General features: G+C 38.3%; 1 long non-coding RNA gene across 1 annotated transcript in view; it reads right to left on the bottom strand.

Moving 5' to 3' along the window:
* Positions 1–7,453: 7,453 nt before the first annotated feature.
* LOC139130808 (uncharacterized) overlaps positions 7,454–12,744 on the bottom strand; it is a 53,840-nt gene continuing 48,549 nt past the window's right edge. Inside the window, exon 3 of the long non-coding RNA XR_011551985.1 lies at positions 7,454–7,755. This is a non-coding gene — a long non-coding RNA (uncharacterized lncRNA). The remainder of the gene's footprint in view (positions 7,756–12,744) is intronic.

Below are 12,744 nucleotides of genomic sequence, written 5' to 3' on the forward strand. Positions count from 1 at the left end.
ACTTTCTAGTGATTTTTCTTCTGCTACCCCTGTCAAAATTTTAAGAGATACCGGGGCTTCCCAGTCTCTTTTGTTGGCAGATACCCTGCCGTTTTCTGAAAAGTCATTTTCAGGTTCTAAAGTTCTTATTAAGGGGGTAGATTGTAATGACTACATTCCTGTTCCTCTCCATAATGTCTATTTGTCTTCGGACTTTGTTTCTGGACCTGTGACTTTAGGTATTAGGCCTTTTTTGCCTTTTGAAGGGATTCACCTTCTTCTTGGAAACGACCTTGCTGGGGACAGGTCATTACTAATCCACTTGTGACTGATAATCCTACTTTAGATCAGGATCCAGAGCCAATTGAACAAGAGATACCCGATTTATTTCCTTCATGTGCTATTACTCGAGCCATGTCAAAGAAAACTTCCGAGAATCAAAATACTCTCAAAAATAATGTCACAGATGTTGACTTAAATGACACCTTTCTCAGTCAGGTGTTTGACACGGATCATTCCGTTATCCCTCGTGGATTTGCAACTTCCAGTAAAACTGCTGACCAAAGTCAGACATTTTCTAGATCAAATCTCATTGCAGAACAACACAAAGACCCAGATATTTTGTCTTTGTTTGACAGGGTAGATGATGAAGGTAAAACTTCGGATAGCTCTGTTTCCTATTATACAAAATCTGGTATTCTCATGCGTAAATGGAGACCTCCAGATGTTTTGGTTGATGACGATTGGGCTATAAAACATCAAATTGTGGTTCCAAAGCCGTACCATGCTGAAATATTGCACCTGGCCCATGAAACCCCCTGGGCTGGTCACGTAGGAGTCAGGAAAACTTATCATAAAATTCTCAGTCACTTTTATTGGCCTAATCTCAGGCAGGATGTAGCACATTTCTGTAAAACTTGTCACACATGTCAAATGGTAGGAAAGCCAAATCAGACCATTCCAAAGGCCCCTTTACAGCCAATTCCTGCATTTCAAGAACCATTTAGTAGGATACTAATAGACTGTGTTAGGCCCCTACCAAAAACAAGATCAGGAAATGAGTACATGCTGACAATAATGTGTACATCAACTCGGTTCCCAGAAGCCATACCACTGAGAAATATAAAGACAAAGACTATAGTGAAAGCTTTAGTCAAATTTTTCACTTTATTTGGCCTCCCTAAATGTGTCCAGTCCGATCAAGGCTCCAACTTTATGTCTGGAATTTTTCAACAAGTAATGGATCAGCTAGGCATTAAACAGTATAGGTCATCCGCCTATCATCCAGAAAGTCAGGTGCTCTTGAGCGATTTCATCAAACTTTGAAAAACATGATTAGGACCTACTGTTTTGACACAGAGAAGCAGTGGGATGAAGGAATTCATTTTTTGCTCTTTGCTGTTAGAGAGTCAATTCAGGAGTCTCTGGTTTTAGCCCATTTGAGCTTGTATTTGGACATACAGTCCGTGGCCCACTTAAGCTCGTTAAAGAGAAATTCCTATCAGACGATGATGATTGTCTGAATATTTGCAATATGTGTCAGATTTTCGTACAAAACTCTCTAAAGCATGTGAATTAGCCAGAGAAAATCTTGAGTCATCTCAGCAGTCAATGAAAACCAAATATGATAAAAGCACCTCAAAACGGAAGTTTGAACCGGGTCAAAAGGTTCTTGTTCTACTTCCGATTCCTGGCAAACCACTCCATGCTCGTTACTTTGGGCCATATCTAATTGATAAGAAATTGAGTGATTTAAATTACATCATAATAACACCTGACAGGCGAAAACAAAAACAGCTATGTCACATAAATATGCTTAAGCCATATTTGGATAGGGATAATCCTACTATAACTCAGCCTGTCAGTACCGTCAGTTCTGGCCATTATGAAGATAGTGATACTGAAACTGACTTGAGTGAAAATACTCTAAACTCAAAGCTGGGCTCGGTCAAGCTTCAGAACTCAGAAATCCTGGAGAAGCTGGAGTCTACAAAGTTGGCACACCTCCAGCCAGAACAACAACAACAGGTGAAAGAACTGCTCCACGAATATAAACACCTGTTTCAAGATGTTCCAACGAGGACAAACGTCATCTATCACGACGTTGATGTTGGGGACAGTAAGCCTGTAAAACACATCCATACAGACTGAATCCAACAAAAGCAAAATATCTCCAGGAAGAAGTCAAATACCTGCTGGACAATGACTTTATTGAACCCAGTAAAAGTAACTGGAGTTCGCCGTGCATACTTGTTCCCAAATTAGATCACAGTTATCGTATGTGCACGGACTTTAGGAAGGTCAACACTTTAACAAAGACAGACACTTTCCCAATCCCGAGGATTGATGACTGCATCGACCGAGTGGGAAAAGCCAAGTATGTGACAAAATTTGACCTACTGAAGGGATTTTGGCAAGTCCCTCTGACGGATCGTGCTCGTGAAATATCCGCCTTTGTTAACCAGACGGATTGTTCCAGTACAAGTTGATGCCATTCGGAATGAAGAACTCTCCGGCAACGTTCCAACGGATGATCAACGACGTCATATCCGGGCTAGACGGATGTGCAGCTTACGTTGACGACGTCGTCCTGTATAGTGACACCTGGGAGGAACACATCAAGCTCATGCGGAAGTTCTTCGAGAGACTGAGTAAAGCAATGTTGACTGTCAACCTTGCCAATCTGAGTTTGGTTGGGCTAGGGTAACTTACCTCGGACATACTGTAGGACAGGGTGAGGTAAAACCTGTTGATGCCAAAATCAGTGCCATTTCAAGTTTCCCATACCAAACTGCAAACGACAACTGATGCGCTTTCTCGGTATGGCTGGTTACTACAGAAAATTCTGTCCAAATTTCTCCACAATTACTGAGCCTTTGACTAACTTACTTAAAAAGAAAGTAAAGTTTGTTTGGTCAGAGCAATGCCAACAGGCATTTGATACACTTAAAGCCATACTGCAAAGTGCCCCAGTGTTGTCTGCACCAGATTTCACTTTGCCATTCAAATTAGCTGTAGATGCTAGTGATACGGCTGCTGGTGCTGTTTTATTGCAAGAGGATAGTCATGGTATAGATCATCCTGTTTGCTATTTTTCACGCAAATTTAACAAATCCCAGAGAAACTACTCTACAATTGAAAAAGAGTGTTTATCTTTGATATTAGCTTTACAGCATTTTGAAGTTTATGTTACTTCTTCAAATCAGCCAATAGTGGTTTATATTGATCACAACCCTCTTGTTTTTCTGCAGAAATTCAAAGGCAAAATCAGAGATTGCTAAGATGGAGTTTAATGTTACAGGAGTTTAATCTTGACATTAGACATATCAAAGGCAGAGACAATTTAATTGCAGACTGTCTCTCTCGTATTTAGAACTTATTGTTGTTCACACTTTTAAGATTACATTTGTAAAAGAAAGATTTTTCATTGAAAAATTTTCTTTTTTGAAGAGGGGGTGTGTTATGTAGGTCATTTCCCCCACACTCATCATGACCTGAGTTCAATTAGTCTAGAACATTCTCAAGGTCACTGCCCTTGATGACCTCACAACCTTGAATTCAATTAGTCATGTTTGGAATGTTCTGGAAAGTTGATTAGTTGTGTAAGGGAGATATTTTAGAACAGTAATTAGCATGTCAATAAAAGTTCTAGATTGTTCTTATATGCCTTTATAAAAGGGACGTGCACAGCTTCCAGTCAGACTTTTGGGATCGTGTCTCTTGTGTGTTACTATAATCTCCAGCAGTAGTCATTCTCAAGACTTTTCAAGACCTTCACTGTCAACGCTGGATTTATACTGTGGACTTTGTGTAGCTTCAAGCCTGCAAACCAAAGGACTGTTCATTCATCCGACTGACTGTTACAACTCTGAGACTGGAGCTTTGCCGTCCCAGCTGAGATAAGTAGTCTGTACACTTTAAAGCTTGTATTCTATCCCTAACTTAGCATTAGTTTTATTTTCGTAATAAATTTTGTTTAAACGTTAACTGCTGAGTTCACCCTTTTGTTCGTTTTCTCTGCACGTAACAATAGGCGATTAAAAGTGTGAAAGTTGTACTTCCTAAAAGTATGGTCAGTCGACCTTTTCGCATTTTCTGAGTGTTGCCCGATCTTAAAGTATGTCTCCTTATATTGACAATGTGACAGGGCTTCCGTTTGTACAACAACGTGAGCATCGTGTACAGCGTTAGTTAATGGTCCGCTATCCCTGCTTTGAATGTGAATAGGGTCCATGACAGCCTAATGCCAGGTCCAGTGGCAAAAGTGGTCGATCTGGAGTTTCTCCTATAAATCCCAGATTTGCTTGCTTGGCGAGCTTTTTGATCAGATCGCCCTTAAATTTATTGCAAAGCATACAAAAACGGAGGGAAAATACATTTATATAATTGCTCTTTAAACTCACGTTATCTTCACAAAGACATGTCCATTTTTGCAAAATAATACGATATGCTTTTTCAGCATTTCCTTGACAAGGTTATGGAAATGATGAATTGTTTGTAAAAAGCCGTGGTTTTCAAAGTATCTTTCTGTACGTAACAATCATGGGTATCACTGACTCCTAAGATATGAGATGAGAACACTCGAGACTTGACCGAGATATGTGCGAGCACGCGAGACTTAAACCAAGAGATGACAACACATGATACTTGACTGATGCAGTGTGCCAGTAAATTACCTGACATGATACGAGAGTTGCGAGAATAGTTACTGTACGAGTGAACTTTGTGTCAAGTGACCGAGATTTGATGACCCACGATGTTTACAAGTTTATCAACTTTTACAACATGGATGGAAAGAAATGCACTTGGTATGGAGTGCGGTTGTAGCAACCTGTGAACCGGACGAAGCTAACAGATGGTGAGGGATTGAACATCAACAACTGTTTTCCGCCCGAGGTACTTATGTCATGTAATATCTCAGGGCTGTTCAGTTAATGTCAAATCGGTTATTTATTGTTCAAAAAGCTATTCTTCGCATCGAGAAATATTGCAGCAAAATGTCAAAGCATACCAAGTTTGTTTATCTAGGATATAACAGTTGGCATCTTTGTCAGGAAGTTTGACCAGAGCAATTTCGTATGAACTTCGCGCATTGATCATCAGAAGTTTTTCTCGGTTTGACAGTCTGCAAATATATTCGATAAATGTCATCGGTGAAGATTGAAGATTTGTTCTAGAAACTATCCACGCAATTTTACGTGCAGCATGGTAATGAAATAACTCTTAAACTCTTAAAAGTGAAATAACTCTAAAATACTGTTTTCTCAAGAAATATCAAAAATATTTCCTCTTCGAATTATATCTGAATCAAACAGATCGATGATCCACATTGTATCATCTTTGGTAAATTCGATTCTCCTTTTCCGTAAGACAATCTGTAAGACAACTTTTCAGCGTTGAACCACACGCACATGACAAGATTCGCAGCTAAACGGTACATAATAATGCAAGATTCGGCGCACTACAAGGGCACTGGATTTTTTTCATCATGAAAACAGTTGAGTTTCCCAGGGTTCTTCCCAAGCTTTACGAAACAACAGGAGCCCTGGAATTGTCCAGTATGGGGACCAGTCTTCTCCAGTCCTGCAGAAGTATCAACATATTACTGCAACAGCTATTTTATAGAATTGAAGGAGGCACTTTGATGCACGCTTTTCTAAAACACGCCAGCAAAGGAACTGATGGACAGTGCCTCCTCAAAATATGCTAAAACAAAGCTGACTCTTTTGCGTGTTACTCAAGATCAATAGTTCTGTTAGAGGAGCGATGTAAATGACTTCAGGGCAAAGTTCAAGGATCTACTTTGGGCACATAAGAAACTCAAAAATATCTCTGTCCTCAGCCGTAATGACCTGACCGTGACGTCTAAGAGACAAACACGTGATACAATCGTCTGTGTGACATGGAAAGGCCATAAAATGTGATAGTTTATGTACGCAGAGATGAACTTTTAGTTTGTGGATGACTCAAATGTAGCAATCCAAATAAACGGTCGATGAAACCAGTTCAAGTTCGGGGTGGCGATTATACTTAGAGTTAGAATCGTCAGTTTCCTATGGGAATTAAATAATCAATACTACACATTTTCCTTAAAATCTTACCTTCTATGGAATATAGTGGATAATCCAGAGGTCGCATCGATTCAGAACCAGTCCATGACTTTCATTTTACTCAGAAATGCCAGTAATATCGAACCTTCTCAAAAACAAAAATGCACAAAGTATCGTTATAATACTCATTGTAACATAATATGCAAAACTATGCACAATTTTATTCATTCAAACACCAGAGAATTGAAGTTTCACGGGACATTTATTCATGAAGTGATCCCTTTTGGGCCCAGTTGCGCTATGAATTCTGGGACAAAAAGCCTCCTTTTATACCTGTACCGCCTTGAAGCGCTATCTAATGAAATACGTATATTATGCAAAGTATAAAGAGTATCGCAAATTCGATGATTTAATGTCCTCAATGTAAATTAATGTTCATAACTCGCTCAAATATGAGCCTACATAACGTAATCTCGGTTAAATTGGTAAATTGTATGCATTACGATACGCCCAACTGCGCATTAAAATGGAGCGTGGTGAGAAAATATGACTGTAATATAAGTTGATACAGCATCAATTGCTAAATTCAGGTTAAATAACTAGCTTAAAGCTATATTCTGTGGAAATTTTGTAATCATATTACATCTTGTTCATTGTATCGGCAGTATTGTGAAGTGCACAACCGAAGTAATCGGTTATTATTTGTGGACAATTTTTCCATCCGTTTAAACCAACCTAAACATATACTGCTGAAACATTATATTTTTCTTGCACCACAAGGGAGAAAGATGGTACCGAAACTGAAATGTTTAGAGTAATTACAAATGAGAATTACAGTAACACCGGTGTTATATAACTCAGAAACTAAGGATTCCAGTTGAACATAAAATTAGTCGCTGACTTCTTATTTTTGACATGGGCAGCAAAGAAGCCAATGTCGAGAAAGTTTAACTATGGGTGTTGTTTCATGTAAATATGTATTTCTTACGTATTTTGATCAAAATTTAAAAATCGAAGGGAAAAATAAAACCTGTTGCTGCGATTTGGAAATTCTAATCTCCCTCCTATATTTTTCAATCTCTCTCTCGCTACTCTCTCTCTCTCTCTCTCTCTCTCTCTCTCTCCTCTCTCTCTCTCTCTCTCTCTCTACTCCAATCTATCCACTTCCTCCTCTCTCCTAGGAAAAAATCTCCCCGGTACAAAAGTTTCCATGGCCATATCTTTATCGTTTACTTTACCGTGCTATTGGCATACTCGTAAAAAACCCAAATTACATACACTTTCTTCCTTCCCATTGGGATCCTTTCAAAATGCCCATGCAATGTAGTGAATTTCAAATTTTCCCGGCCGTCCATTTTCGGTGATACGGGAAAAATACCCGCTCACCTGGAACGGCATAGTACAAGATGGGAGCTGCCTCTGTTTCAAATCCGCCTTCACAGGGAAAATCCCTATAATAACTGTTTCCAATATAAGTTTTCAAATTTGTGATATTTTACTGTTTGCGGGTATATCCCAACCGTTTTATTTGGACTTTTTTCTTGCAATTTTTTCTTTCCAAACTCTGAGCATTTTACCGATTCATTATCCATTATCCTTGCCCTTGCTTCATTATCTGTGTCCTTGTTCAAATAATGTCTTTTGAATTCATCGTGTCCCGTGTTAACACTATATAGTTCTCTTTCCTGTCGTGTACATGATTATCGTTGACGTCTGGGCGTTTGTTCTGCAAAAAACAAACCCGACGAGTCCTTGTAATCGGGGCAAAGGACGTTTACCAGTCATGATTAAATGATTTAAAATGTATTTTCATCTTCTAAAAGTATCGTGGTTGATTCGATGGCGTTTTCGAAAAACATTCAAAGACGGTAAAACTAAAAGCAGTGACATCGAGAAATTACGTTGCATACCTCTCTCTCTCTCTCTCTCTCTCTCTCTCTCTCTCTCTCTCTCTCTCTCTCTTGGCCAATCTTTGTACTTGCGGTCAATGAACATAGTGACAATCAGAATATACATGCAGCACAAGTTGTTCGAACTTCGGTCACAAGAAGTACACACCATTCAGTAACTGATCTGCTCGCCAAGTCTCAGTGTATTCTTTGGCGATATTGTATCTGGTATGTAATTCACGTAACCTGAATACCTTCAGGTCATGACATTTTGGAATGACATAATGACAAGAAACCTCATAAGAAGCGTTGCGTGAAGCAAAACACTATGACTGCTATTAAAGACACACGTGAAGTCTAGACGTCGTCTCTTGTAATGAGTTCATTTTGTAATGCTGCAGTGGGGTTGTCTGGCCGACTTAATCCCTATTTTAGGGCAAATGGAGACATATTAATTGGGGAAAATATGTAGACTGACATTCTCTTCGGGACAATTTGCTCTTTTTTCGTTGAAAGGATTAAACCGGCCGGATAAAATCTTTCAGTGACTCTCCGACTGCTCGGTGTGTGAAACGGTCAGGTCCCGAGATTTTATCATGCACGGCGCTTATCGTTTTGGCTGTAGGAATGCAGATTCTTGGCTACTAGATCATTGGCATATTGGCGTGAACGAAGATAGATATCAATCATTGAAACTGTTCATACAAGTTTACCGTTGTAGCTCTAAATTTTCAGAATTTTGGTATGTTTTGGGAGTTCTTTTCTGCTTTCTCCTTTTTTACGATTTGAGAGCAACTTGAAATGCAGGGTTTCTATCGCGTTCACTTTGTCTTCCTATGATAAAATGGCAGTAAAAATCCGGAGTTGATTAACAAAATGCTGATTGTACACAGATTAAAGCTGTAAATAGAGTTCAAATGTCAGGCACAACATCACCATTCATCAGTGCTTTTACATCGCAGGAAAAAATATGAATATAATAACACTGTATGTAGCTTTGGGCACGTCTTCAATATTATCTTCAAGGGAATATTGAACTCTGAACTATGGGCATATTCTATCCTCATATCACGCAGCTCTCGTCCAAAATATTTCTGAAGTTTAAATCGATTTTCATCATCAACCTTATCTTTGTTTTAACACGGTTAATTTGTATAGTTGTCGATATCTCTATTTGAATAATATATGGTGGAAAACTGGTAAACTTTGATACTGCATGGATCTATGTGTTTAAAAGGTTTCAACATCTCGACTTATTACATTATTATCGCCTACAAACGGGAGATATTACAGAATTACAAAAGCGAGACGAGTAAGCTACATGAAGATATCATCTCATTTCAAATCTGACGTGGGAATTACATTATAAAGTTGAATTTACAGTAACATCGGGACCGAAATTTTAATTTACTCAACTCTTGCATGTTTACTTGATGTGAACCTATGTTAGCTGCATACGGTATCGGACTTTATAAAGTCACAAAACGAGCGAATTCAAATGAATGATATTACACTGGTCAGATTCAGTGATAAGTGTTGTATTACAGCCTTCACCAGTTGTGGTGTGTTTCACAATGTTGTCATAACGATGAATAAATTTAATTCTAAAATATGGGATTAAAACATTTGCACATAAATTATTTAAGTGTGGCATTATTGATGTGAAGGAGTGACGTACGGAATTGAGTTGTAACATGTAGATAGTACAAACCCAACAGATGGTACCACACTATGTATGAACACGTGTTTTGCCCATGTGCCTGTACCGTGGTAATTTCTATTCACAATGCCCCAGTCCTGTGTAGTCGGTTGCCTCGCGCAGACATTCAAAAACTCTGTACTTTGTACGGGGAAGTACGGCCGTCAAATGTTTAATACTAAAGACTGAAACAGTTGGCTCGTGTGTCAGAGAATTTGAAGAAAGAAAACTAACATGAACAAAAACACATCAATCATTGAGAGTTCCGTCATTTGGGAAGTTTCATTTTCAATATTTATATGTTAAATCATCCATCTCGTAACATTTGCTCATAAATCCATGTACATATAATATTGACATGCGCATGCGTTGTAACAGCACAACGTCTTAAAATATATTTTGACAAGGCGCAAGTCAAAAACAACCTTATAATGTGAACACTGTAGTTAAGTTGCACATCTTCAACAAGATGTTACTAAGATCTGCGGTAATTTCATCGTCGTAAATCACAGGTCTCTTTACTGCAACAGCTACAAGCGTTGCCGTGAAGACGTTTGATTTTGAGCATGTTCAGAAAGTAAGCTCTGGTTCGCTAGAATATGTTCATTTATAAATATGAGCGCTTTACCCTACAGTATCTGTATGTTATATTTTAGTAACTGTGTATCGTTCGCTTGTAGAGAGCATTTTAACGTTTAATATTGTATCCTGGTACGGGAACCTCTCAGTTAAGGACAAAATGAGATTAACACAAGTTGTCAATCTGGCAGGAAAGATTGTTGGTATAAAACAACGGCAACTTTCAGTAATATATTACCAATCTTTGAAGAGGAAAGCCATTCAGATCCATCAGGATCAAACACACCCACTCAGCACTGAATTTAAAATCCTCCCGTCAGGTCGACGACTTAAGGTACCTTTTGCGCGTAAAAACTTGTACAAAAAGTCTTTTATACCTTCAGCTGTGGCAGTTTTAAACTCAGAATTTTATACGTAATTTATTGTTTTTTCCCCAAGACTGTGTATATATGTGTGTCTGTTTTTATTGTAAGTCAGGAGATTTGTGGTGTCGAAAGAAAATTTTCCATTTGTGGATGTGCGTGTTTTCATTAATGGACAATAAAGTAATTTGAATTGAATTGAATTGAAAGGGCGGGCGCTGGATTAAGGCCGCGTTCGAAAATGGTGAAGGGGCGGAGGAATTCAGGGGAATTCGAAAACTCTGGGAGTAGTCGAGGGGGAACTTGAATTTTTGCTCTGCCTATAGGGGGGACCTGAAAAAAAATAGACTCCCAACATTTTGAAGTCATCCAATGGTTCTAATGTCAGTGATAATTAGACAAAATCTAGAACTGTTTTGTCGCATTTTCTAACTTGAATCTCAAAAACATCTAAAAATGTATGAATGCCAGTAAATTTTCGTAAAAACAACAAGTTGGCCTTGCAATTGGGCTGGAGCTGCAACTGTTGATAATGTTTTCAATATTTCTATGCAATGTATCAAACACAGTTTCTTGGTGTCTCAACAGCACGCTGAAAAACACAATATTCAGTTTGTCAACAAACTAATAATTGGTAATAATTGGTAATAATTGAATTAGAGGTCAGACTGAAAGTTTTTTGTCAATGATATAAATGCACGGTACACTTAGGAGCGACGTCAAAAGATCGATGTTTGAAAAAAAAACTTAATTGCTTAAGTTTTGGGAGTGGGGGGGGGTTGGCCAAATTAATTTCTGTGCAGTCAAACGATTTAACGTCTTTTTGGCAAATTTTACAATTTCAAGGCTGTTTTTTGTACGCTAAAACCGATCTAGTCACCCGTATTTTTGTTACTTTATAATGGTTTTCAATTTTTATTTAATTCAATGGTACATTGGTACGTCGTTTGAAAGAATTAGTACACTGTATGAGTCCGCAATGTTTTTCAATTTTAGGTCAGTTAAGTTAGAAGGGGGGGGGGTGGGGGGGTCTGAGGCAAAACTTAAGCAATTAAGTTAGATTTATTATGTTGAACTTTTGATGTTGCCCCTTAGGCTGTGTTGGCAAGTTGAATACTGGACAGCTCAACATGCTACATAGGGAGTAGAACAAGAGCACAATTGTATAAACTGAACAAAAGTATTGTCCAAATACAAAGTTCATACAGCTACAACCCTGATACTGCCTACCACAGGTTATCGTAACGTTGCTTGGATAGTCGTTCCGAGGCGGCCGCCCGCCTCGGAACGACTATCCAAGCAACGTTACGATAACCTGTGCTGCTTACAGGCAGTGTCACTGTCACTGCATACCGGCAGTGACAGTGATAGCTCTTACTCTGATGTAAGAGTTTGGGTCATAGGACGCTCAATGGACAGTGAAACATACTTGTACTTGTACTTGTACACAAGATCAGGCCAGAGAGCAAAACATAGAAAACTAGGAGACTTAACAGTTACCGGTACCATGGATTTTTGAATTCTGGCATATGAGAATAATCAAATATTAGAGAAAAAAGATGAGTCACAATGCTTGATCTTATACAAAACTACAAATGAAAAGTCATAGTTTTTCTCAAATCACTTTAAAATATATGAATTCAAGTACATGCAGTGAATGAAATTTTCACATGTCATCACACAAAATTAATTTACTTTGAACAGTAAAGACTATATCTTAAATGAAAAAATGTGTGACTAAATGGAATCATTTATTTTTTACCAAATTTTCCATTATTACACCCAAAATTTCTGAGATTAAAACATTTATTTGATGGAATATTTTAACCTTCCAGTATTGCCAATTTTATAAAACATAAGTGGCATCCAAGTTGTATATATCTTGTACTTTTGAAAACAATATTTTTTTCGGTAAGTCACAGTGCTCAGTTTTTCATAATTTGGTAAAACGTAGCCAGGAATACACAATTTTCATACTCTCTCATGATTGTCATTTTGTATGCTTTTCAGTTGGCGCCATTGACCTGGCCAGAGTTGGATAAACTCAAGTTGGCTTAGACTGAGAAATCCAAAAAGTCCACTGATGCATTTAAAAGTGAATCAACTTGAACTTGCCCTAGGTATATGGGTCTGCAACCTGCTGATAAGAGGTAGTGTTGAACATCTGCGTGCAGAACTACACAATA

This window comes from Ptychodera flava, chromosome 4, assembly GCF_041260155.1.
Source record: "Ptychodera flava strain L36383 chromosome 4, AS_Pfla_20210202, whole genome shotgun sequence".
Taxonomy (NCBI): domain Eukaryota; kingdom Metazoa; phylum Hemichordata; class Enteropneusta; family Ptychoderidae; genus Ptychodera; species Ptychodera flava.